This window comes from Diadema antillarum, unplaced genomic scaffold (assembly GCF_040938485.1).
Source record: "Diadema antillarum isolate AM-2024a unplaced genomic scaffold, OU_Dant_1.0 seq00000788_RagTag, whole genome shotgun sequence".
In the NCBI taxonomy this organism is placed as follows: domain Eukaryota; kingdom Metazoa; phylum Echinodermata; class Echinoidea; order Diadematoida; family Diadematidae; genus Diadema; species Diadema antillarum.
This window is the reverse complement of record NW_027271676.1, coordinates 520,084-546,392: the sequence shown is the minus strand read 5'-3', so window position 1 is coordinate 546,392 and position 26,309 is coordinate 520,084. Positions and strand designations below refer to the sequence as shown.

The window sequence follows — 26,309 nt, the reverse complement described above, 5'->3', positions numbered from 1 at the left end:
CTAACACTTACTTCGTGTGCTACGAACCGTTCAGCTGAGCGCAGGAAAATCGGCAGCTCCCGGGCCAGGCAAAGAGAAGATTAGCTCAAACGATCATTTTGTGGCGCGCCGTCAGTGCACGAGTCGCACGCTCACTCTCGCTATCTTTTATTGTCAGCTGAGTCGTTTTTCTTTTCCCCTTTTCTTTAATGCGTTTTTGCTGTATTCCAAAGGAATAATTGGCGGACACGTCATTTATAACACCGCTTATCTCAAGAATCCCTGAGTCTTCACAAGGAGTCTACTTTGTAGATAATCCTGGCTCAAAATCTTGATTGAGATATAGGAGGAAGAATCAAAGGGAAGCGATCATAACTTTCACTGACTCAATTGACACTGTGTTCAGTACTAGTGGGTTGAGAAACAACAATAAAATGTATGGACTTGGCATTCTCATCACCGCTTGCCTTTTCGGCAGGGCCACAGCTCATGTTCGGCTAACATTTCCACCTGCCCGGACTTTTGCTTTTGATTTTCTGGATAATGTACGTACACAGGGACCCTGCGGAATGGAGTCAAGTAAGTACAAAAGACGAAAACACCTCTTGTTTAGCACAACGGTGGCGTATTTCAATTCGAACAGCAGCAAACATCGTCTATTATTCAAACGTAACAAAATACCTTTACGCAAGTACCGTTGTCTGCTTGGTTAAGCAGCAAAAACGAACGAATAACAACCGGTGTCGGACCATACTATAGGTTTACCGAAACTATAGAGAGTAAACTGAAATAAAGGCCTCAAGAGATCTTCAGTAGACTGGAAAAGGGTATGTAGATAACCAACAGAGGGAAAGTGTGCATGTGAATATACTAGAGCTGTTGTAGTTCGTGGGAATGATGTCTCGGGAAAACTGGATAGAAATATCCGGCTAATCTCACCCTTCACCATTCTGAAAGTCATAATAATGCCAAAGATAAAATTGGACGATACAACGATGTAATGGTCCTGATTTGATGATGATGGTGATGATGATGATGATGATGATGATGATGTACATTCTATAGCGCATTAATGTCTGGAAAGGACGTTCAAATGGGCCCGCCGTCCCCACAATCATACTTGTATATCGTAAATTGTTAAATTACAAAGTTGACGGAAAAGATAGGTCTTCAGTTCAGATTCTTTTACGTTTCATGTGGCACATTATATAGGGCGATGAAGGTTAATATTGTTGTCATTATCTAAGCTCGTCAGTAGCTTCTTCAGAGTGCGTGTATTTCTAGGGTGGGAGTTCAAGCCAAGACCAAGAGACCCACTTTTTAAAACTTCTTTAGTTGCTCGAGTTGTAAGGCTAGATACTTACTTGGAACGCGTGTGAAACAGCATGAAAAAGTGCCACCCCGCAACTATTAAAATATATGTGTTTGTCTATACACACAAACGGTCGCTTGTACAAAACAGGAGTCATCATTTGCCGCTCTGGTCACTATTGGAATAATAATATGTGTTAGTCAACATACATGTCATTTCATATTGTACACTTAGAGTCTGTTAATAACAAACGCGCAAAAATCAAACAAACAAACAAACAGAGCAGACAACTGTAACCGCCTTACCTTGGTGATGGCTGCACACAGAAAAAAAAATAACCAGGAATGTGATCCTTCTGCTAGTTTGTGATAATGTTTATTCGGTCTAGGGCAATTACCCCATGGGGAATTACCCCGGACCCTTCCCCTGATTCTTACCCTAATCCTAACCCTAATCCTAAGCCTAACCCAAACACCATCTCTGTACCCTAATCCTAACCCTATAACCCTAATCTTTACTCTAACCAAATCACTAACCAGTATCCAGCCGGGGGGGGGGGGGGGGGGGGGGGGGGGGGGTAATTGCGCTGATACGTATTCCAAAGAATGTTGCAAGGCAAGACTCCCTGTACATGACCTATCTTAAGAATTATAACCAAGTTGACAGATGCAATTTGTAGCACTCTTTCTCATGTCTCCGGTTTGTACAGATTCATCTAGTCGTGGAGAGGCAAACCTAACAAAAACGTCAACCAGACAATGGTTGTTAGCACTCGCTGTCTATTGATTTTACGTCGTTTTGTCCAAAAATATTATATGAATAAATGGGAAATGAACCGAATCACTCAAGGTTGAACCATTTCCCAGAGATCGTCTGATGACAACTGTTTATTGTGTTTCAGCGCAGGGTTCAATAATCATACGCAAAAGATAATTACCAAGAGCAATAGGGTTCTCTTGATTTTGATATTGAGAGTTTTTCAGGGCGGGAAGTGATGGTAACATGTATCGTTTCGTGTTTTCCGTGCACCATGGGCAATATAATCGTATTTAGGTACTACATTAGATATCACAGAGCACATTACTATTCTTGATCCTCGCAGTGCAACATGGCGAACTTACAAAGGTTTCCCGAGAATGCATTCGTGTCACCTGCAGTGAACACCTTTTGCCGGTTGATTTGTTTTGCTTCGTTCTTGCATACGCAACTTACCGGTATTTGGGATGATGGATGCGTTCGTTTCCCCCCCCCCCCCCCCCAAAAAAAAAAGTAGGATAAGAAATAATTTCTCGATGATGTATGCCTGTTACATGACAAAGAGACTTTATTCTTGCTGGTAGAATCCATGATCTGCATCATCAATCTCTATATATACGAGTACATAATAAACATAATCATATATCTTGTCATGACGCAGTGTTGTTTATAGGTCCAATGCCTGGATATACTATTGATTAATTTCTAAACCTGCTTGAGAACCTCTCCTCCCTCACATTGTTCATCCAAACAACACAAATTCCTCCTGCTTTGTTCTATCGCCAAATTGTTTTTAAAGGTAGAACAGGCGAAAAAAAAAAAGCAGAACATCACCCAATGACTCACATTTCACGCTTCAAAATGCCACTGTATCACCAGTTGGCACCCAGAGCACAGGAGGTGTACGGAATATCAAAATGGACCCACGCCCTCGGCACCATCCTACGTCAGTCGATACACAGGCCCTCGAAGATCAATACTTATGCCACGAGCCAATTACAACTACCCATTGTATTGATTATTGGACATTACTTTCTGCAACTGCACTGATAGTGTAACCTGTGTATTTTTCCTCGCCATGTACTGCAGAACGTACTGTACAATGAGCATCTAACGTGTAATCATGGAGCCCCACTCATATGGTACCATAGAAAATTTGTTGCACCAACAATAACCGCGAATGAGATAGGTGGAATAATCACATGGAAAACAGCGAAAAGATTTACCGGTGAAGATCATAATATAACAGAAAAAAGAAAAAGAAAGGAAAGAAACTAACAGAAAGCAATGAAGACACAAAGGAAGAAGATCCGAAAAACAGGAGATGAACATCAGATAATTATTGAGTCTAGTTCTTTCGTTGTCATGAATTTATTTGAACATGCTAAATTCAAAATCGTAAAGTGAGCAGATAATTAAATTACAGGAGAAAATATTTTGACTAGTATAGATCAGTGCAGAATATCACAATGATTATTGTGCTCTGAAAGCAAACGAAGTGCTTGCATTTAGTGTAATGCTAACAACTGGACACACAAGCACTTATCTATCTACACGTGTTATTATCTATCTGCATTATGGATATATGCAAAGTATGATAATTATTCATGACCCCAAATTGATTTTCGGCGGTTGATTTATGGTTGCATAAGAGTCAGTTGAAAGAAATCAAATCAAAATATGATTTGCATCTCCACAAACACTACAAAAGATGGCACCTCGGACCCGATGAATTCGCTTTTTACATACATGGCATACACTGGCATAGATGCTTAAATTTTCTCCAGTAACTATTACGGGCTCCGCCTTTTCGTGGAAGGCCGACGCGTTTTAACGTATGCATTGCAGAATTATTAAAGAACACACCACCTATTGTCCTCTCTCTCTCTCTCTCTCTCCCTCTCTCTCTCTCACACAGTTAGTACCAGTGATGAACAACAACGCCCTGTCTGATTTGCGGCGAAAGAATTAGTAGAATCCTTCACGTAGCAACTGCATCACACCGATAATGCAGGCTTTTAGTTGCCATGACAACCCATCTAGATATGTATGGCGGTTGTTCGGAGCAGTGTTCATCGACACGAAATGAGAAAACGACAATTGGTTACAACATTGATAACACTCAGTATATAATATACGGATTTGTAGGTTTGTTGTTGTTTTTTTTTTTCTTGTAGAAGTATGCTACAAACAGGCCTGATCGAATTATGCTGGATACAACGGTATGACTGTTTGTAATGGTGCTAAGTATAGCTACAGTGATGATGACAATGACGATAATAATTGCTACTGCTTCTGCTACTACTACTACTACTACTACTAATAATAATAATAATAATAGTAATAATAATAATAATAATAATAATAATAATAATAATAATAATAATAATAATAATGATAATAATAATGATAATAATAATAGTATTAATAATAATAATTTAAAATCATAACGATCATGATAATTTATTAAGCCTCTTCAACCCAGAAGGCACAGCTTTTCCTGACTTCCCTGCCAATAGATTTCAGATACTTTGACTGGGTCAAACAGTCAAAGAAAATATTGTTGGTACATTTCGGTGTCGAAGGATGTAGGTAGCTGGGCAGGATTCGAACCCAAGAACTCCCGTTTCTGAGTTGAGAGCATTTTCTACCACACCACTGGGCTTCTTATGGAGGGAAATATGGTGTTCTAATAGTCTGAGATCGTTTATGTTTATCTTGTTATTTTTTCATTAATCTGTCTTATTTGATTTTAAGAGATTGATATATCCACTGAGATACAGCATGATCAGACGCATGTGTTCCATTTAGATGTCTTAATTTTTTTTTTCGTTGGGATTTTGTTTTGCAATTGCGAGTTTGAACGCGTCAATCCCTCCAACCCCCCCCCCAAAAAAAAAAACAACAACAACAACAAAAACAACAACAACAACAACACACACGCAAGTGTAGACCTAATATATTGAAAATGATTAGGTCTTATTTATCCAGGGTAGTCTCTTCAGTGTTTCCACAGACTGCTCTCTCTTCCACCTCCCTGATCAGGGGACCCTGTAGTTATTATGACCCTAGCGTTGCCAGGGAACTATTTATACACCTGGGTCGAGAGGGACATGGTGAGTAAAAAAATTTTGTCCAAGGACGTGAGCACTGGACGGAAATCGAACTCCTGTCTTCCGACTGAGTCGGAGTCGGGAGTCGTATATCCACTATGCCACAGCGCCGCCCATCTGTTTGATGGATAATGTCCACTCAATGGTATATATACATTATAGGTGATATTATTATGGAGACTAGTATATCTCCATATCTTCACACATTAACTGCAGCTGCTATTTGATGTTTAATGTAATGATATAATGTGACTTCACGGCACTTTAATTGCTATCTCCTATTCCTACAGGTCCCAGTGGACCAGTGACAACTTTCGCTCCAGGGGATGTATTCAATGTTACGTGGCATCTGGCCTATTCTCATGTGGTAAGCATAAAATATAATTATGGAGTTGTATAACTTTCATTAGCATTCTTTTTACATTGAAGAAAGAAATCTAAATTGGAACATTCGTTTGGGTGTCTACCAACAACATGACCAAGAAACATCTTGTTGACTTAAAGGGGATGGCTAGTAACTGATCATTGGGAATCAGTGGGAATGCTGGATGATGATCGTTCAATCCTTGTGGGATTCATTTAAGAGTACATTATAATCATATCTATTGCTGTGTGACAATTATTTGCTTCAGAATGGTCTCATATTCAAGTAATATGCAGTTTAAAGTTTCCAGGTTAGCGTGCCTGTACAGGGACAGGGCCTTATAACTACACATTACTTGAATATGAGACCATTCCGAGGCAAATGATTTTCACACAACAATAGATATAATTATGTACTCTTAAATGAATCCCACAAGGATTGGAACAATCATCCCCCAGCATTCCCACTGATTCCCACTGATCAGGTACTAGCCATCCCCTTTAAATTTACTCTTCTTATCAAATTCAATTTAATCAGCACAACATAGATATTCCCTTCAGGGTCATATTGTTTTGTGTACTTATATCAAAGTATTCCTTCAATATTCATATCGAATTATGATCAAGAAAAGGTATCTAAAGAGACTGAAACCTATACAGCGTATTAAAAAAAATATCTAGCAGCTCTCTCACACACGAGACCTCCATTTTATGTCCTATCCGAAGGACAGGGTGTTTTGCCTCTTGCTAGAGGGGACCCTATGATTACACACAACATTACTTAGTGAGACTTGGGAATCGAACCCGGGTCCTTCGGATGTGAAAGCAGACGCACTATATGCCAACCGACTGACAACTCGCCGCCCTTTTATAGGCTTTTAAACTATGATATTGCCTAATGATTAATATAAAAATGTTATCATTGTTTCTTGTTGGTAGGGCGGATACCGTATCGAGATTCTTGACCGTAACGACAACGGACAAGTTCTCAACACGCTTGTTCCGGAGAATATGCCGAACGAATACGTCAACGAAAACGACACCACGTGAGTACACAGAAACAGTCATAAACAGTAAAAGGAGTTCTTCAATGAAATGATGCTTTCTTCTTTAATAGACGCTCAATCACCTTTTCTCCATTTTAGTACTTCTGTACCCCTTTCATCCTATCATTTTTTCTTCCTCAACTTTTTTCTTTTCATTAGAATGATTAATAATATTCTTGCCATTTGTTAGCATGAATATGAGTGAAAAATAACAAACAGCTTAGATAAAATGAAATTTAGATTGACAAGGAAAAGTTGCGGATGGAATTTTATCCCAGCGTAAAATGTTTTCCTCTACGTTGATGTTATGGCCATGTAGATGACAAAGTAAATGCCGCCTTTCATGAAATCATATCACATGCATACACACATGGTGTCTCTCTCTCCGCCACCCTAACTGTATACATTTCAGTCTGTTTAGCTTTATTTCTTTTTGTTGTCTGACTCCCTCTTTCTCCCCCTTCTCTCTGTCTCTTTGTCTCGCCTTGTGCTCGCAAAACACAATAAGATACTTCGAAATATTGCCAACACAGGAACTATGACTTGCGATACGTTACTGTCGTGAACTTTACAAATTTGGTCAAATTTCACGCTCTTTGACAAGAACAAAGATGATCCTCTGCCATAAATCACATTTTTGTATGAAGCTTCCGAACTCTGCCCCTCTCTTTTTGTTTGTTTGCTTTTCGAACGGTGTCATTCAAATTTAGCTGGCCTGACAGTTCCCTGCACAAAGGCGCCAAAAGCATCAATACCGCCATGTGACAATCTAGCATATTATTTCATTGTTATTATAGAAGGCCGTATTCTGTGCTGTCATAATATGGGAAACACGCATCTTTTTATTTCATTTTTTTATTTTTAAGGACGCGGTTATAGTTCGCGTAGTGGTCACGGCCATACCCCATGATAGCAGCAAGTAGTACGCGAAGGACGCAATGACCCGTTAATCTCTCATCAGAGTTTGAACTATTCACCTATATATCACGGATCTAAAACGGATTGTATCTGCTCGCTATCATAAATATTGCCTTCAGCTGGATTCTGAATTTCTCAATGCCAGCCTTACAATGCTATGAGACAATCCTAAAAATACAAGGAGTAAGGTACACTGTGTCAGTGAATGGTATCTTCATACACAAACGGTAGGGATAAGAGAGGGAAACGAAATGTTCACCATTCGGACCATCACGGCGCAATCCTTATTTCTTAGGAAGGAGTATATAGACCGGGAGAGTGACGTACCGGGACATTATTTATCATACATCATTACATCATAATTAGATAGACATTATTTGCATGCATTTATGCAAGTGCATGAGATGTAATGGAGTATTATTCTGTAAGAATATAATGCGATTGGCACAAGCCGGTTACAAACTGTTGAACTATATACATATTTTCATAGCTGCCGAAACAGACCGTGTCTTCTGCACAGTTCTTTACAACCCTTTGGCTCCCACAACATCATACCTCCATCTATATACTTAGCATTTCTCCTTCGCCAGCTCGTACAGTTTACGTCCATACACTGATCACGTTCATTAAGAAAACTGCTCTAACAGAACATGCGTGATTACAAAATATAAAAGCAGTTGCCACATACCGTGTATGCCAACATACTATTAGGTGCTATACTCGTTACTTTATTATGTGATTTCATTATGCAAACGAAGCACGCAACGTACGTGATAGTCACTTTGTTTTCTTATCTTTGCTCAAACAACTAATCTCGTTACTTGTGGGTTAGTTGAGAGTCTTTTTATAGTGGATTTCCGTATGTGTCTCAGCGGGAAGGATGAGCTACTTGCTTGGTTTTCGGAAAGAATAAGCTAGCGGTAGCTCCGACACTGTATCACTTTCGAAGACGCTTTATACGTAACACTTGGCTAATAATTGTCTCTGTGGGCTTTGGTCCTTGGTGTATGCATCAAAATGATTTAGTTTCTCTCTCTCTCTCTATCTCTTCCTCTTCTCCCTATTTTCTGTTTCCCCTTTTTTCACACTTTTGCTTTCTTTTTTGTGTGTGGCTATTCCCGATTTCCCCAGTTCCCACACTTTTTGTAGTCGTAAGCTTTTCACCCCCCCCCCCGCTTATTTCCCCTTTCCCTCAGAGGCACCCACATGATACAAGCATAGTCTTTTGAGGAGGTACCTCCACTTTTTTTTTTCGCAGATTGTATATAGAGTGTATGTTTCTTTCTTCTTCTTCTTTTTGCACTGATCATGTAGACATGAACATATTTTTATCCCTGGCTAGTCGGATTCTCAACGACTCGCATGTCAGAGATATCATATATATATATTTTTGTACATTCTGTTGAGAAAAAAAAAAGTGAAAATAAAGTTTGAATTTGAATTTGAATTGGCAAAACTACAATGTACACAAAGATGAGTAAATCACTTTGGATTATAATGCCCACATTCTGACCTTATCATATTCATAAAGTAGAATACCTTGCACCAGCACCCGTCTCTATAGTCAGTAAAGATGGTGTATCGGTAGGTATATAAGACCCTATAGAGTTTGATTTTAGCTGTTTTGTTGTCAAACTTTTTGAGAACGCCCTCGTGAAGTGAAAATAACTTAATAAGGAATGATTTGAAATTTGGCAGCATATTGCAGTCAAACCTGTTTATAGCGGCCACCAAAGGGAGACGAAAATGGGGCTGTTATAGATAGGTGGACGCTAAGACAGGTTTGACCGCATGCTGATACACCGTTTAGTCTTCTTGACATGAAACAAGATAGAGAAATACAGTGAAACTGTTTGAATGTTGAGAAAACGATGCTGATAGTTCACAGATTTTTTTTGGGGTTTCATCCTTTTCATCTCTCCCTTTCATTCTGTCTCTCATTTCATTTGTTATTTCATTTCATTTTATTTCATTTCCGACGAAAGTATACAATATGACATTAGCATATATAAACAAAGTAAAGTACAATGTTACTTTTGCATATTCAAATGAGATTTAAATGCACGTCATAAATTATTTTGTTTACAATTCTTCCTAATGTTAACCCCCTAGCGCCCAACACCAGGAGGTTATGATCCCCAGCGGGCTGGCGGAGGGACCTTACACCCTTCGTCTTATCCGGCAAGCGGCTGAGTGGGTTACTTTCAATGCGTCCATCCCGTATCTATTCTGGAGCTGCGCCGATATCAACGTCACAGGTATGCGCTTCGCGTAAAACACAAAATAATTTTACAGAGGGGTTTATTCCCTGATATGCTTGATGTCATTTAATTGTGTTGATGTAACTGCTGCAGTTCGGTTCGGTTCTCTTATAGTACTCTTTACTTTCTGTTATTTTTCTACTACTGCTACTACTACTTCTGCGGGTATAGCTTTTACTATTACAGTACTCTCCGCATTATCGGGTAGGCTCGGGCAGAGCATTTCTTACCCGATTAAGCGGAGTACCCGATTAACAGAAGAACACGTTTCATTCACAATTGACACACACACAATGTGTATGTACGTACACTACACCAAACACCTATAGGTGTTTATTATGCTTAGCACGCATGCTTGAACGGCGCATTATAATACATACTTTACACTTGCTCAGTCACGAGCAGTAATTTACACTCTTTTTATGGACAAATATGTCTTCAGAAAACTTTGTCGTTTTACTACAGACTTCTCGCTAACATGCAGGCGCTTTCCGAAATGAACACGTTTCTTTGGGTGCACTTGTCACGTAGAATGTCGGGTTACATTTCGAGAAGTGACTGGGGAAAAGCAAAATTATGCAGCTGGTGCATGGCCTAATTTTCGTTGCAAACTTCTCGTATTGTGAATGTTGTTGGGGAGCAAGGGAGGAGCGCAAGTGTGTTCAACTCCTGTCTGTCTATTGTGAGTGCCATCTACATGTGTAATGTTTGTTTACGTCTGGCAAGTCGGTACGTGTACTGATTGAACATATGTTTTCATGTTTAATCACTCCCCAAATTATCGGTTTCTTGCATATTAAGCAGAGAATGCGATTAGCCGTGGAAAATTTGACATTCATGGTTTCTTAAAGTGTTATATCTGCGCCAAATGTGGGTAGAAATTAGATGAGAAGAAAATTATTTACCCATTTATGCGGAGAGGCAACCCGATTATCAGGTAATTTTAATGTGCATTGGAACTGATTTTGATATAACTATACCCAATTAAACAGAGTACCCGTTTAAGCGATACCCGATTACGCGGAGAGTACTGTATTACTACATCTCTTGGTATATACTGTTTCTAGTATAACTTCTACTTCTGTTCTTGCCGTTTGCTATAACAATACTCTTTAACAATAATACTGTTATTTCTACTCTCTGTTATTACTACTAGTACTACTGGGCCTATAATACTTCTATTATCACCACATGTTTATCAATACTTTCTGAGAATTAAAGATCTTAAAGTATGACATAACTCGGTTTCAAGCCTGAATACAGCAATATATTCCTTTACATAAGGAAATTCATGTGTCAATTTTCTATGCGCCTTGTAGTTTAATTACCAGTGTCAGAGCGCATTTGGCTGACGACATTCTATCTTTCATGCTTGTGTACTCATCTGTAGCTGGCGCCACGTGTAATGGTGGTACCTGTTCGAACCGCGGAGCGTGCGGCCAGGACGGGATGTGTGACTGCGACGACCTGGCGGACGGGGAATTCTGCCAGTACATGGGTAAGTTTATCGGCGAAGTCCTTACATCCAAGTTCAATTTGGATTTCTATTATAAGGAGTGGAAAATCAAACAGTCAGAATGACAGAGATTTCGTTATATATACCCGACCTATGGGAGTTTCAAGATTCACGTATTTTCATAAAGGAGTGAAAATCATCTCAACCAAATATCATGCAAATTTGACGAGGAGACTATAATATCACCGCAAATGACTTTTCTATTAGTTTGTAAACGAAAATCACCAGTTCTTTTTTTGTTTGTCTGTTGTTGTGTGTGCGTGCATATGCGTTTGTGAGTGTACGTGTGTGTGTGCGCGTGTGCGTTTGGGAGTGTGTGTGTGTGTGTGTGTGTGCGTTTGCGATTGTGTGTGTGTGTGTGTGTGTGTGTGTGTGATTTAGGGGGATTGTGAACTTACGTAGTATAGCTACAACCCCTTCCCCTTTAAAATCGTCAATGTTTTGGTTACTAGAGTTAAAAAAACCCTACAACAACGACGATTCAATGCGAAGGATGCAAGATCCGTCAGGCTTTTTTTTCTCATGTAATGTATGTCAGTATATAAAGACACAAATATAAACTAAAATAAATAAACACACTCGTATGTACATGATCAATCTACCTATTATAGTGAAGTGGGTATAAGTCATTGTTTACGTCAATGATTGATAACGTAATCTGTGATTTTTAGCACAATGACGCAACAACGAAGTGATACAGGGCTTTTGTATTTTCCAGATATCATTCTGAAAATGAAAGCGAGCTGACTTCAAAAGGAGGTAGCAGGCATAAAGACAGCTTTTTATGTTTCCATCAGATGTACAGAAACAAGCGATTATTTGAAATATATATATAAAGAAACTAACGATGAAAATGTCATGTGCATACAGGTGAGAAAATGAGTAGGTGAATGCATACTGATGAAGTAGAACACTCTAAATTCCTTAGATTGAAACAGATTGTAGTCAGGGACCAATCCAAACGTTTTTGGATTGAAGTTTTCAATCTAATAAAGTTAGAATTCAATCTTATTCGATTGAAACTTTCAATCCAATTTTGGATTGGTCCCTGACTACAACATATTAGATTGACTTTCAATCCACGGAATTTAGAGAGAAGGAAGAGCGAAATGAATTAAGCCATATGATCGGTGTAACAAAAATATTATTAGCAGGGATTAAAGAATGATGTGTTTGACTTGAAAATAAAATCACCATCTTGACAGTGATGATGGTAAGACGAGGAACAAGTGCTTTTAAAATGGCTATATTACCCTACATGTCTCTGCATATTACCCAGCAATGTACAGTATAACAAGAATATATATATATAAAAAAAAACCAAAAGTAACTTGTATCCTCCGACGATAAGCTCGTACTTAACAATGTAAACAGGGATAAGGGGAAATATACAATTGCCTATGCAGAATATCCTGCAGCGTCAGTGATGTTAATTGCGGAGTATGTTATGTAACGTTGTCATGACAACATCGTGGAATTATTGGCAAATAGTCATTAGCGTTCGACTCTTCCCGTTTCCAAGTACTCCATCCTCACGCTGATGAGGGATCAATATTATGGTTTCAAGGTTTTCATCAAATCTTTCTCCCTCCCTCTCTCTCTCTCTCTCTCTCTTTCCCTCTCTCTCCCTTTCTCTCCCTCTCTCTCTCTCTTTCTTCCCTTCTCTCTCCCCTCCATCTCTCCCTCTCTCCCGATCGTTCTCCTCTTCTATCCTATACTGTTAGAATCCATACAAGAATGTTACATGGCATGGAAACCCTTGAGTCAAGCAATTTTGATGAGCTTCATCAGTTATTCTGTTCATGGCGAGGAGTCCATTGCTTCATAAACAAAAGTTGCGTGTGTGCGCTTGTGGGAGGCGTGTGACGACCCCCTACCCCCCCCCCCCCCCCAAAAAAAAAGAAAAGAAAAAGAAATATATATATATATATATATATATATATATATATATACCCACATATATAGATATAGATATAGATATCGATATAGATATAGATATAGATATAGATATGGATATAGATATAGATATAGATATAGGTATAGATATAGATAAAGATATGTAGATATAGATATATAGGTATAGATATATGATAGATATAGATACAGTGTACATGTGTTTGCCAAATTGGATATGGATGAGAGTGTTTGTTACGAAGTGGAAGAAGAATGAAATGGAAGTTCACTTGAATTTTGGTAGCATAGATAAGGATTATGAGTTTTTTTAGTTTGCAGATGATGCGACTATAATAATATTATGACAAGCTACAATGTGATGGGTGACGTTATTAGTCTGCGTTAAGAGAGCATCTCGCGACAGTTGAAAATGAGATCCCGAGAGAAGGTGGTCATTCTAGCAGTCTCGCAGACACAAAACATCACTTGATGAACATTAAACAATGTGCAAAGTTGCGGCGGATAACGTTCACAAAAATCTAATGTCATCACCTTGATGTATTTCATGGACATGCAAATTACGCTATACACAATTCCATCAAATTGTGTCCATGTATATGCCCTTGTTTACGCTTAAAATAGCTCAGCATTTACTTGAGCCAGTTTGGGAAAAAGGAAAGAGAGAGAGAGAAGAAGAGAAGTCAGATAGGTATAGAGACGTTGATTAGTAAAATAGGAATCAGAGTAAGGACGGAGAGTGACCACGCTCTCAAATTTAATCAATGCGTGGTTGGTTGAATAGCACGACTCCTGCTCACTTGTATTTTGTTGTTTTTGAATATGAATGTGTATCTGGGTCACGGTACGTCGGGACTAGTTCACTGCGGTTTCATTATGTGGATGGCACAATGTCAACAATCGATGCATTCAATATAGAGTGAAGTGACAACGGTTTTGACCTTGCATAAGCATCTTTTGTCCATCATGTCCCCGACCTTAAAAGACCAAAGCGAAACAAAGCAATGCAAATATTGTTCACTCTGCATGTTATGTTGCGGCGTCCCCCTATTATAATTATGTGATTAACCATAATGGCGCCTACGAAGTATACGAACTTGCATCTTTCTTACCTATGAATAGACAAATGCTGAAATGGTTTTGGAAATTGTAAATGTAAATCGTATTCAAATCGGAAATGTAAATCGAATATCATCTAAATCACCCAGAAATTCTATATTTCACTCAATTTCTGCATTCTTTACACTTGTCATGAATTACGGTTGGAAAAGAAACTCCACCGTCGAGGGATCGTCTGTCCTGTGCAGACCACTCCCATCACTCCCCACATTACTCTGTTTCGATTTCACGTTGTTTGTGTCGTTATTGTGATGTCGAGATTTTTTTCCCCAAGCATTGTTCTGAACCATTTGAATGTTACACGTACCCCACTTACGGATATGAGTGACAAGAACAAATTGAGAGTTGAACACGATGATTAATACGACACGAATGAACCAGTGTGTTCACATAGTGTTCGAATTTGGTCCTTATTTCTAACTCTCAATATTCAAATATCCTTTTAATTACCTCAGAAAATAAAATGTCGTCATTTGATATATTCAGCTCGTTTGCTATTTTGAAATACAGTTTCTCGTTCGGTAGCTGACATCACTAAAAAAAAACACAACTATTCCTTACTACCATTGTTTTTCTTTTCTTCCATTATCGGATTATGTTTCATGTATCATACGCTCAGATCAAAAAGTATGAATGATAATTCTTTGGCGTCGCTGAAACTCTTGATTGGTATATTCGATTTTAACAATTTTCCCCCAATCTTCAATGGTTTCTTTTTTCCCCAAGGAACGATCAAAAAGGTTTCACTTGAAGGCAGATAATGATGATAATAATGACAATAATAATTATAATGATAATAATAATAATAATAATTGTAATTATAATTATAATTATAATTACAATAATTATTATTATTATGATGATAATAATGATAATGATAGTGATAATGATAATACAATGAGATAATAAGATAACATAAAATACAATAAGATGAAATAAAAATTAGCGAGTACGTTTTCGAAACTAGTGAGTGTAATGGATGACTCATGATGATTGGGATATAACTCTACTTTTGTTCTATTCTGTTTTTAGATGAATGTATGGATGAGAGCGACTGTGGTAACCATGGCATGTGCGTCGATCTGGACACCAAGACCTACCCACGTAGACAGTGCTTCTGTGAGGACGGCTACTTCGGAAAAGACTGCATGCTAGGTAAAAGCTGGCTTCAAGCTAACTCTTCGTGGCCTGTAATTCTTTTTCTTTAATTCAGTTTTCAATTCATTTTCTGTTCTATTTTCCATCAAACAAGAAGTGAAACAAAGTATAGTATAATAATAAAGTATGCGTAAAGCAATCACACTTTTTGATTAATTTCAATTAAGGATAAAAGAAATACAAAACGAAAAGTAAATCGCATCGTATACAATAATAATCTATGGTATAACTAAGAACACCTATGCATACTTTGAAGGAAAAAATAAAGTGGATATGGTCAACAGTGGTCCACTAAAAAGCTAGACTTGTAATACATGAATCACTCCAAGCATGATAGATAAATTATCCGTATAAACACATATTTTGAAGTACAAAAAATACCATTTCAGGCATATCTAACAGTGTTCAAATGTCGGACACTATTCGATGAGCCGTGTGTACCCCACAGAAGAATAGAGAAAAACAAGCAAACAAACTTGACCATGATTATGATCCTGAAGAGAAAGTTTCCCTCCCACAGTGCATGCCCAATAAAAGTCATAGTAAAAATTACAATCATTCGAAGGTATAATTCTTTTTAGTATAGCTTTTCTTTCAGTACCACAACACTGACGCCGAAAATAATGGTAAGAATGGTATGATTGGAGAGAAAATAACGATAAGCGCCACGATTACATGCTTAATTATGTTAGTATTAATTGGTTGTCAGCACAACAAAACATCCCCTCATCCCTTCCGTTGTAGCTTTGTGGGTAAACTCACGGCCTCGATGTCCTTGGTATACATGTTATCCTTATAGGCTAGTCTTTCGAAGGGGACATGTTATTTTGTATACAAGCATTTCAGTGCTTTCTTTATGTTTACACATTGCATAAACAAACAAGTAAACAATGATTGAATATTCAACAACACCTCCGACTTCTTGATATCATCTGAAAAAACAGAAAACCCGCCTGGATTCTCGGACCCGGAGAACTACGACCTCTCCAAGCATTTCCATCGCACCATCAACGACAGGTTCAAGCTCTACTACATGGTTCTAGAGGTACAACGATAAGGATGATGATTCAATTCAATTCGATTCAGATCTGTTTGTTTGTTTTTTTTTAATAAAAATATACATTGCACTTTTTTTGTTATAGATGATAGGTAAACAAAACAATGTGAAATGAACAGAGTAAAATACTGTACAAGACTATTATAGTACATGTAATGATAGTTATATAATTATAGTACGTGTAATTTTACATTGTAATGAATATTGAAGTGATCAAAGTGAATCAAAATCATAATTATGCTGACCATCAGCGACCATAATGACGTTTGATGATGACTGTGGTGACGTTACTAATATGACAGTAATGATGATAACGAAAGTAAAGAGTAAGGCACTTTCCTTTCTCATGTTTGTCCATCCTCAAAGCAACAACCAATGGCAACGAAACTAAAAGTTTTTCTTTATCGACCATCTTGTTAATAAAAATCTGATTTTACTTAAGTTGCTTTCTTTTTCCCTTCCTTTCTTATTCTTTTTGTTATTTCTCTCTTTCTTCCTTCTCTCCTTAATTTCTATCACTGATGCAGGAAGAAGAGGAAATCGAAATAGCTCTGGAAGTCCAGGGGACCACGTGGGTTGGATTCGGATGGCGCCCCCTAGGTGAGAAATGAACGACTGTACAACACCATTTTTACAATGTACTGGTCTCAGTTGTAAACGAGATGGACCAAGAAGTCCGTTACCTTGTCGTTCCAAATTTGATTCTCGTACAGATATGGAAAATTCATTAAAAATGGGCAATGCCAGACTGGATATGAGTCTTAGATGTGGTTAATTTCGATGAATCTCTCTACAAATAACACCTTATTAACTGGCTGGACGTACACACTTTGAAAATTCTTTTGACTTGGGGGGGGGGGGCATTTATTTTGTTTCGACTTAGATTCAAGAAAACATGTCATTTGTGTTTGTGCGGTAAAAACCTTATTCTCCCGTGAAGGACCTCTGAGCAAAGGTAGAGATGATCACTCTTTCCCCCTCCACAATTTTCGAACGTTTGCAAAGTTTACTTAGATACAAATCAATGTCATTGGGTCTTTGTCACACCTTATCATTTATTTACCCATTTGCTGTTAAATTAGTTGAATAACTCCACCTTATTTTTACCTGACTGCACAAATTTCAAATTGTCTTCTTTTTTTTTTCCCCAGACATCAACAGCACTTGCCAAAATTGGCCTGTAATTTACGCCGATGGTGGCGCTATCAGCGAGCCAGAGGCGGAAGCGGAAGCGACAGCCACGACAGCCCCTTCAACGGTAAGGCTGGATCCGACAAGATGTATGTGATAATGTACTTTCAAAGTACCTCAGCCCTCAAGTAAATCTCATCATCAACAGCCCCTCATCAAACAACAAATGAATAAACAAACAAACAAATAAAACAAAAAACTAAACAAACACCCCATTACTTATCAAATGTTCTGAACGAGAAGGTCAACATGGCCAGGGCATCTTGTTAAATTCACTAAATGAACAAGGACCACGAGCTCGACATCAAATGAAATAGGCCCACGAGCCATAAGGTCGACCAGCTCGACGCTAGGCAAATATGGCCCATGAGTCCGACACTAGGCAAGCAAGGCCCACGAGTCCAACACTATGTTCAAAAAAAGGCCCATGAGACCGACATTAAATCACAGGGCTTAAAGTGCGCGGTGTCGTTCTCGTGATTCTTGTTTACCTAGAGTCGGACTCATGGGCCTTATTTGCCTTGTTTCGAGCTCGTGTGATTTGCCTTGTTTCGAGCTGGTGAGCCCTTTTTGCGTAACTCATGGACTTTTTTTTCCAATGTCGATGAACTCGTTGGCCTTATGACACGTGGGTGTCGGGCTTGTAGGATGACTCCATTTAGAATAGTTAATGGGAGGCGAGCAGGCGACTTGTTAAAACACCATTTTCATAATTTCAGAAGACCATGTAACTTATGAAATATGTACAATAAAGCTCCTATTCCCTTCCCCCAACAGGTACGACGTCGCAGATCGACCGCTGCTCGTGTCGTCCGCAATACCCAGGATGATGACGACAATGATCACGAGGACGATGACCAAGCGTGGCAGTGCATTCCGGGACAAGGGCCACAGCCCGAGGGGGAACCCGAGGGGGAGCCCGAAGGACAACCCGAGGGAGGTGCCGAACCGGAGACGAACGCCGAAGGTTCGCCGGAAACTTCTCGTAAGTCCGAACATTGCTCGACTTACACAACATTTCAAATGGTAGTTGAACTGAAAGAACAGCTTTGTTCGGCATCTGCATTCCTTCAAACGTCGACGCAAACCAAATTTCAAAGTTAATGGAAATAATGCGACCGACCAGGGTCATTATAATCATAACAAATTTGATAAAAATCTAAAGTTTCAAAAGGTTTCTGGAAACGAGTTGTCCTTTATCTGAGCAGTTCTCTCAAATTGTTGTTTTGGGACAAAAATTGACGTTAACGCATTGCCCATATGGGAATCTGACGGTCCGGTACGGGGTCTACGGAAATATCACGATCTCGTCAAGGGAAATGGTTTACGTTTTATTCTCATGTCTAGCAAACATGTTTGCTGTCATGTAAGTCGATGATGTTTTTGTAAACTCAAAATCGCGAGGATATTTATTTTGTTGTTGTTGCTGGTGTCATACTTTGCATTCCAGCTGAACCAGAGGGTGAACCGGAAGGGGAACCTGAAGGTGAACCGGAAGGAGAACCAGAGGGAGGTAAGTTTCATGGACTCGACTTATATCAACTTCTTTGTTTTTGTCAAACGCAAATTAACCATAACCTTGTGGAGAGATTACTCGACAAATCAGGCATGAAGCTGGTCAACGTTTGATGTTTGATTATGATCTTCTTTTTTATTCACTCATGTAATTTCCTGTTCGTTCAAACCATTCAAGAAACAATCAAGATTAAGGATGATTTGATAATTATTCATAAATCTTTTCTTGAGCATACATAATAATGACTAATGATTCACTCTTGGAAGAAAGATAGTGATTGAAATTATATACTATTTACACGGACGTCACTAACAACCATGTAGGCTACGGACCAAATTTACGAATACACACACACACACACACACACACACACCACACACACACACACACACACACACACACACACACACACACACACATATTCAAATCGAAATGGGAAGCTTCCCTAAAATTTGTACATACAGGTTTTCTTGCATCAATAGACAAAATTAATGAAGATCTTCTGAAGATGTCGCAATAGGTATTACGTCGAGTGCTTTAGAATGTTCAATCTACCTACGTTTATCCGTCCTCATTGGAAGCTCATCCACCATTGACTCTTTAACCCGGAAACTGTCGGGAGTTACCTTTTGGAACAACAGCTTCATTTCTCATAAAGACTTAATCAACGATCTTAGACTATTCCCAGTTTTCTATTGCGCGCGTCACAGTGTCATTCATCTTTTGATCTGTGAATTTCCGATTCTGCTTTCAATCTGATGTAAATTTCATCATTTAACAGAAGTAGTAGCAGAAATGGTATTGGACACTTTGAGAAACAAGACGGAATATACATTCTACCAGGAATAGCCATCATGTATCGAGATCAAATACCTTGATGATGATGATGATGATGATGATGATGATGATGATGACGATGTTTATCGTTATCATTATCATTATCATTATTATTATTAGCATTATTATGATTATTACTTTTATTATCAGTGTCATAATTGTTGTAGTTATCACTATCAGTACTTCATTATCAGTATTATTTTTTCTTGCTGTCATAATCATCATTATAACTATCATTATTTATAGGGCGCCCTCTACATCCCATGGACTGCACCGACATCACCATTGGTATGGCCATCGGCAGTCACAGCAGAATACACGACTACTACACGAGGGACCGCTCGACGCCCCGGCTGGACACGTTCTACGGCGGCATGGACAGCCTCACGGCCGCCATGGGCTGGCAGGGCGACGGGGTGACCAAGATTATCTTCAGGAAGAAGTTGGCAGGTGTGGACTTTAACCCCTTCGATCTGTGCCAATGAGTCCAATATGCATAAATTCAACACACAAACCGACGGACAGTAAATTAATGTTTCGCGCAGAGGGTTAAGAGATTGCTTTTGGACATTTTCAGTACACAATTTGCAACGTGCAATAGTTGTAGTTTCCATGATAACACGTTTTTGATAGCCAGTCAGCTGCGAGGATTTCAGTGTAGAATTAGTTTGTGGTCACGAGTGCGATGGTACAATACGTTGTTCATGAGGTGGAGGATGAGATGTTGTATTCAAGGAGGCTTCACCTCATTGTATGATTAAAAAAATATCTTAGGAAATAGCAACAGCAACCACAACAGCAACAACCAAATATTGGGTCCTATTTCTGCCAAAATCTGTTGGCAGTGTAAGGTTGCTTTCGAACCTGACATTTGAGACAAAAGACTCTCATATCGGAGTTTAAAGATCACTCTATCCAGACGATCAGTGACTAGAGCAGAGAGTTGCTTATGTTACTTTAACATGGGTGATGTTTGATGCTTGATGTTTGCATTGTCTAAGTCCACTCCTTTGAACCTAGCATAGTTTAATAATGGCACTTAGTCTATTAAAGGTAGAACTGTTTTGACAAGAATAATTCACATTCTCTTGTGTTATAACGGATGAATTTTGCAATGCGTAATCCTGGTAATTGGTGGTAATAACATCCCTTCCCTGCTCAGAGTTTATCCCTGTTGGTTGCTGGTTTGGCAAGATGTATTTACCATCTCCGTAGTAACTCTGTTGGTTTTCGTCTTTTTGTCTTGACTGATCGCAATTCCTTTAATTTCATGTTGTCGACTTAAAAAAAAATAGCTGACAATGAGATGACGGACCACGCCATCCCTAACGACGGCCCCGTCTTCGCCATCTGGGCCCGGGGACAGGAGTTTGGTCGCTACATCCATGTGCCTCCCAGCGGTCTTGAGCGTTGCCAGGCAACCGACTACATGTTCTACCAGCGAGATGAGCTGAAGTACCACGGGACGGATCCAGAACAGCGAGGAACCATTCCAAATCTGGACTTCTACGGTGAGAAAATTCCTCCATAGATGGAGGCATCATACTATATTGGGTTTTTTTTTTTCCAGGTTTAGCTTGAAATTCATTCTCTAAACCTTCTCGTGTATCCTTTCAGTATACGTACGCCTTCTTCTCTGAATCAAATAAAAAAGAAAATATTTCTTAACATGCGATATCGTCTTAAAACACCTTACATAATATGCGACATCGTCTAAAGAAATTTTACATAATATCATGCGACAATCACACTATCTGTTTGTTTGTTATGGACTTGCCTAAATGAAAATTTGCATCGATCTTCACGCAGATGTAAACGCAAAATAGAACAAATCATTCGCGGACAGATGGGACACCTACGACCTTGATGGCCTACTTAAAAACAAAAAGCATTCCTCTACAGCATAGACAGCATAAGCACCTCTCGGCTTTCTAGAAATAAACTCGGTCTAGTTCATTGAATGTAGACCCTAAGCGTGATAGTGTGTAATAACGTGAAAGTTCTCTTGCTGTTATACATTGAGTGAATTCTGCTACACAGCTAGAATAATATCAATAATTGAAAAAAGAAACACATTATTCAAATGTCCGAGAATGAAATCTGATGTAGGCCCTACAGTAAAAAAAAAAAAAAAAAAAAAAAGAATAAGGGTCGAAACAAGAAATTTCCGTGTGAAAGGAGACGTGAAATCTATAAAACGCGCGTATAAGCAAGTTCACTGGTTGTCTTGGAATGGATGCTGCAGTGAATGCAGTAGTATCGGAATGTATGGGATCAGTAAAAAGAAATGCGAGGATTTTGAATGGAGTAATACCATGAATGCCATGGAATACAGTTTGTTATAAATTATCATTCAACAGTACCTAGATATAGGCAAAGTAAGTCATAATGTACTTGCACACGCAGTAGGTTATCATTTTATTTTGCTTTATTATTGTTTATGTTTCATTTTGGGAGTCGACCAGGCTCTGATTTTTTTTAGCGTCTGAATAACGAAGTCTTTTAAATATCACACTAAAAAAAAAAATAGATATAGAGCCTACTAAGTGTTGGTATAAGGAAGTTCTACTAATGGCTCACCATAAAAAGTGTCATGAAATCAATAGCTTTTGGGAAATTCTAAAAAGCCTTAACTGAGACAAAAATACTTTGAAACAACCACAGGAAAATGTAATTAATTATGATTAAATTATAATTAATTAATTATTTCATTCATTCATTAATCATTCATTCTTTCATTCACTTACTTACTTACTTACTTACTTACTTGTTAGTTTACTTATTAACCATCCTTATTTCTATTATTATTGTACTATTTCTCCCTACGATAGTTGATCCTAACGCTGTAACGCAAGACGGGCCATGCTACAACGAAGTCACCCTCCCAGACGGCTGCGAGGGCACGGCCTGCCAGTACCGCATGGAGATCCGCTACAACGAGGATGATGACACATTCACAGTCGACATGACCGTCCGCATTGCACCGGACCGCTGGACCGGCGTGGGCCTCTCGGAGACTGGTGCTATGGTTAGTCGCGTCTCACTAAAGTCGGCAACCGTTGCGGTGGTTCTCATGAAATCATTTTGATTTGTAATCGAGCTGTTTTAATCATCTGATTTGTTTCTCACATTTGTAAGAGTCAGATTTAGGGAATCGATTGCATACTCGTCAACTGTTTTGAGATATTTGTCATACTCTTTCCTCTCCATCCGCTCTGTTGTTTTCTCTTTATATCTAACCATCTGTACATCTACGTCTTTTTTCTCCACATTTTTTCTGTATCTCCCTCTCCGTCTACTACACAGTCGTTTCCTTCCTTTCTATACTTGTCTATATATTTTATATTCTATATTCATCTAATCTCTTTTTCATTCTGTCTGTCTATCTATCTGACCACTTGCCTGTCTGTGATGTATCAATCTATCTATCTATCTATCTATCTATCTATCTGTACCTATCTATCTATCTGCCTATCTACCCATTTATATACCTATCTATCTATCTCTCTGCCTATATACCCATCTATAATTATACCTATCTATCTATCTATCTATCTAACTATCTATCTATCTATCTATCTGTCTGTCTATCTATCTACCTACCTGCTTACCTACCTACCTATTTCCCTATCTTTCCATCTCGTTATCTTGCTTATTTATTGATGTATCATTGTATCTACCTCCCCAGATTGGAGCCGATGCCATTCTCTTCTGGTTGGAAGGAAGCACCGGAATGGTGCACGTGAAGGACTACCAGCTGAACGGGAAGTCCTCCGCCCAGGTGATCGAGGACGCTACTCAGGACGATCTCACTATCAACAGCCGGTCGTACTCCAACGGTCTCCTCCGCGTCTCGTTCACCCGTGCGAGGAACACGGGCAATACTGGGGTGAGAGTCGAGTAGCCAACCGATTACTGCAGTTTTTACCATTTAGATTGAGAGCCAGTGAATAAGATTGTTATACAAAGTTTATGATAGACCAAGACGATAGCACTCCTTCCTCTCCCCATAGTGGCGTTTATGCTAGGCGAAACTTTCCTCTCCATGCCTTTACCGTGCACCCATTGCATCGCTGTTAATATTTGCATAAGGCACACTCTCTGAATTCGAAACATAGATTGAAGCCTCAGAATCTTATTCTTAAGATGCTGCAGCTACCGATGTCATAACTTGCCGAACAAGACTGGATACGTGATGTTTAAACTGTCACCTTTATCTTCCTCCTTCCCCAATCACTCCCACCCCATTTTCTTTTCCTTCTTCCTCCTCCTGTTTCTCTTTTTGCTTCTTCTCCTCTTCTGCCTCATCTTTTTCCTCCTTCTCCTTCTCCTTCTCCTCCTTCCTCCTCCTCCTCCTCCTTCCTCCTCCTCCTCCCTCCTCCTCCCTCCTCCTCCTCCCTCCTCCTCCCTCCTTCTCCTCCCTCCTCCTCCTCCCTCCTTCTCCTCCATCCTCCTCCTCCCTCCTCCTCCCTCCTCCTCCTTCCTCCTCCTCCTTCCTCCTCCCTCTTCCCTCCTCCTCCCTCCTCCTCCTCCCTCCTCCTCCTCCCTCCTCCTCCCTCCTCCTCCTCCTCCTCCTCCCTCCTCCTCCTCCCTCCTCCTCCCTCCTCCTCCCTCCTCCTCCCTCCTCCTCCTTCCTCCTCCTCCTTCCTCCTCCCTCTTCCCTCCTCCTCCTCCTCCCTCCTCCTCCTCCTCCTCCTCCTCCTCCCTCCTCCCTCCTCCTCCTCCCTCCTCCTCCCTCCCCTCCTCCTCCCCTCCTCCTCCCTCCTTCTCCTCCCTCCTCCCTCCTCCTCATCCCTCCTCCTCCTCCTCCTCCTCCCTCCTCCTCCTTCCTCCTCCCTCTTCCCTCCTCCTCTTCCCTCCTCCTCCTCCTCCCTCCTCCTCCTCCCCTCCTCCTCCTCCTCCTCCTCCTCCCTCCTCCTCCCTCCTCCTCCTCCCTCCTCCTCCCTCCTCCTCCTCCCTCCTCCTCCCTCCTCCTCCTTCCTCCTCCTCCTTCCTCCTCCCTCTTCCCTCCTCCTCCTCCTCCTCCTCCCTCCTCCTCCTCCTCCCCCTCCTCCTCTTCCTCCTCCTCCTCCTCCTCCTCCTCCTCCTCCCTCCTCCTCCCTCCTCCTCCTCCTCCCTCCTCCTCCCTCCTTCTCCTCCCTCCTCCTCCTCCCTCCTCCTCCTCCCTCCTCCTCCTCCTCCTCCCTCCTCCTCCTCCCTCCTCCTCCTTCCTCCTCCCTCTTCCCTCCTCCTCCTCCTCCTCCCTCCTCCTCCTCCTCCTCCCCCTCCTCCTCCTCCTCCTCTTCCTCCTCCTCCTCCTCCTCCTCCTCCTCTTCCTCCTCCTCCCTCTGAACACCAGGACTTTGTCTTCACCGATAACGAGGACAATGGATGCGCCTCCTTCTTCTGCCGAGAGGTGACGGGGGCGCGGTGACGAACGGCCAGCTTTCCCAACACACCCTCACGCCCTTTATCAGCTCCAAGACGTGTGTCATGGAATGCAGTAAGTGTGCCCTCATACGGTCTAGCCCTGTCATTTATGTTGTCATCTATCATTGTCCCTATTATACCTTGTACCTCAATTGTTATCTAACCAGGTTTCACATTCATGATGTAACAGTGTGCCTACCCCATTGTGCAAGTCACCTGAATAACAAGTTGTCTTTGTCCTAACTGAATGTAGTATGATCCATGATGATGTAATGCCCAAGCATTTTTCATAACCTACTCTTTCCATTGCACACACCTCCCTCAAAACATTTTTCAGTTTTTAGAAAGAAACAGAAACTTAAGTCTTGTCAATGTGACAGTGATTTCAGAGCCAGTTTTAAAGCTAGAGATCAAGAGGCTTTTGAAAACTCTGTGATCGAAAACAAAACAAAAACAACAACAATTATTGCACGAAAGTGATTAAATGAATTGAAATATCCAATCCACAACGTGAAAGAATATTATTGGAAAACAATCATACCCTTACGATAAAATCAGTATCAAGTCGAGCATTTTAGGCCTTCATATCTTTTTTATTAAGAGATAACAAGACCTACATTGTTCTGCATTGGCTGAATTCACATAGCATGTACTGGGTAGATTGCTTTTTGAAGTGGAAGTGACACGCACTATAGAGTATTTTGAGCACGTTGTGCAGTGTATTCAATAACTGTGTGTATAATCGTAATACTTTTCAGGTTCCGGAAATCGACTGGCCGCCTCTAACATCTCCATATTTGTTGGTCTTGCCGCCCTGTTCTTCACACTTTTCTCCAAACTCTTCTAA

General features: G+C 40.0%; 1 pseudogene; it reads left to right on the top strand.

The window, feature by feature from the left end:
• The first annotated feature begins 413 nt into the window (after positions 1–413).
• LOC139739203 (uncharacterized) lies at positions 414–26,309 on the top strand (annotated as a pseudogene).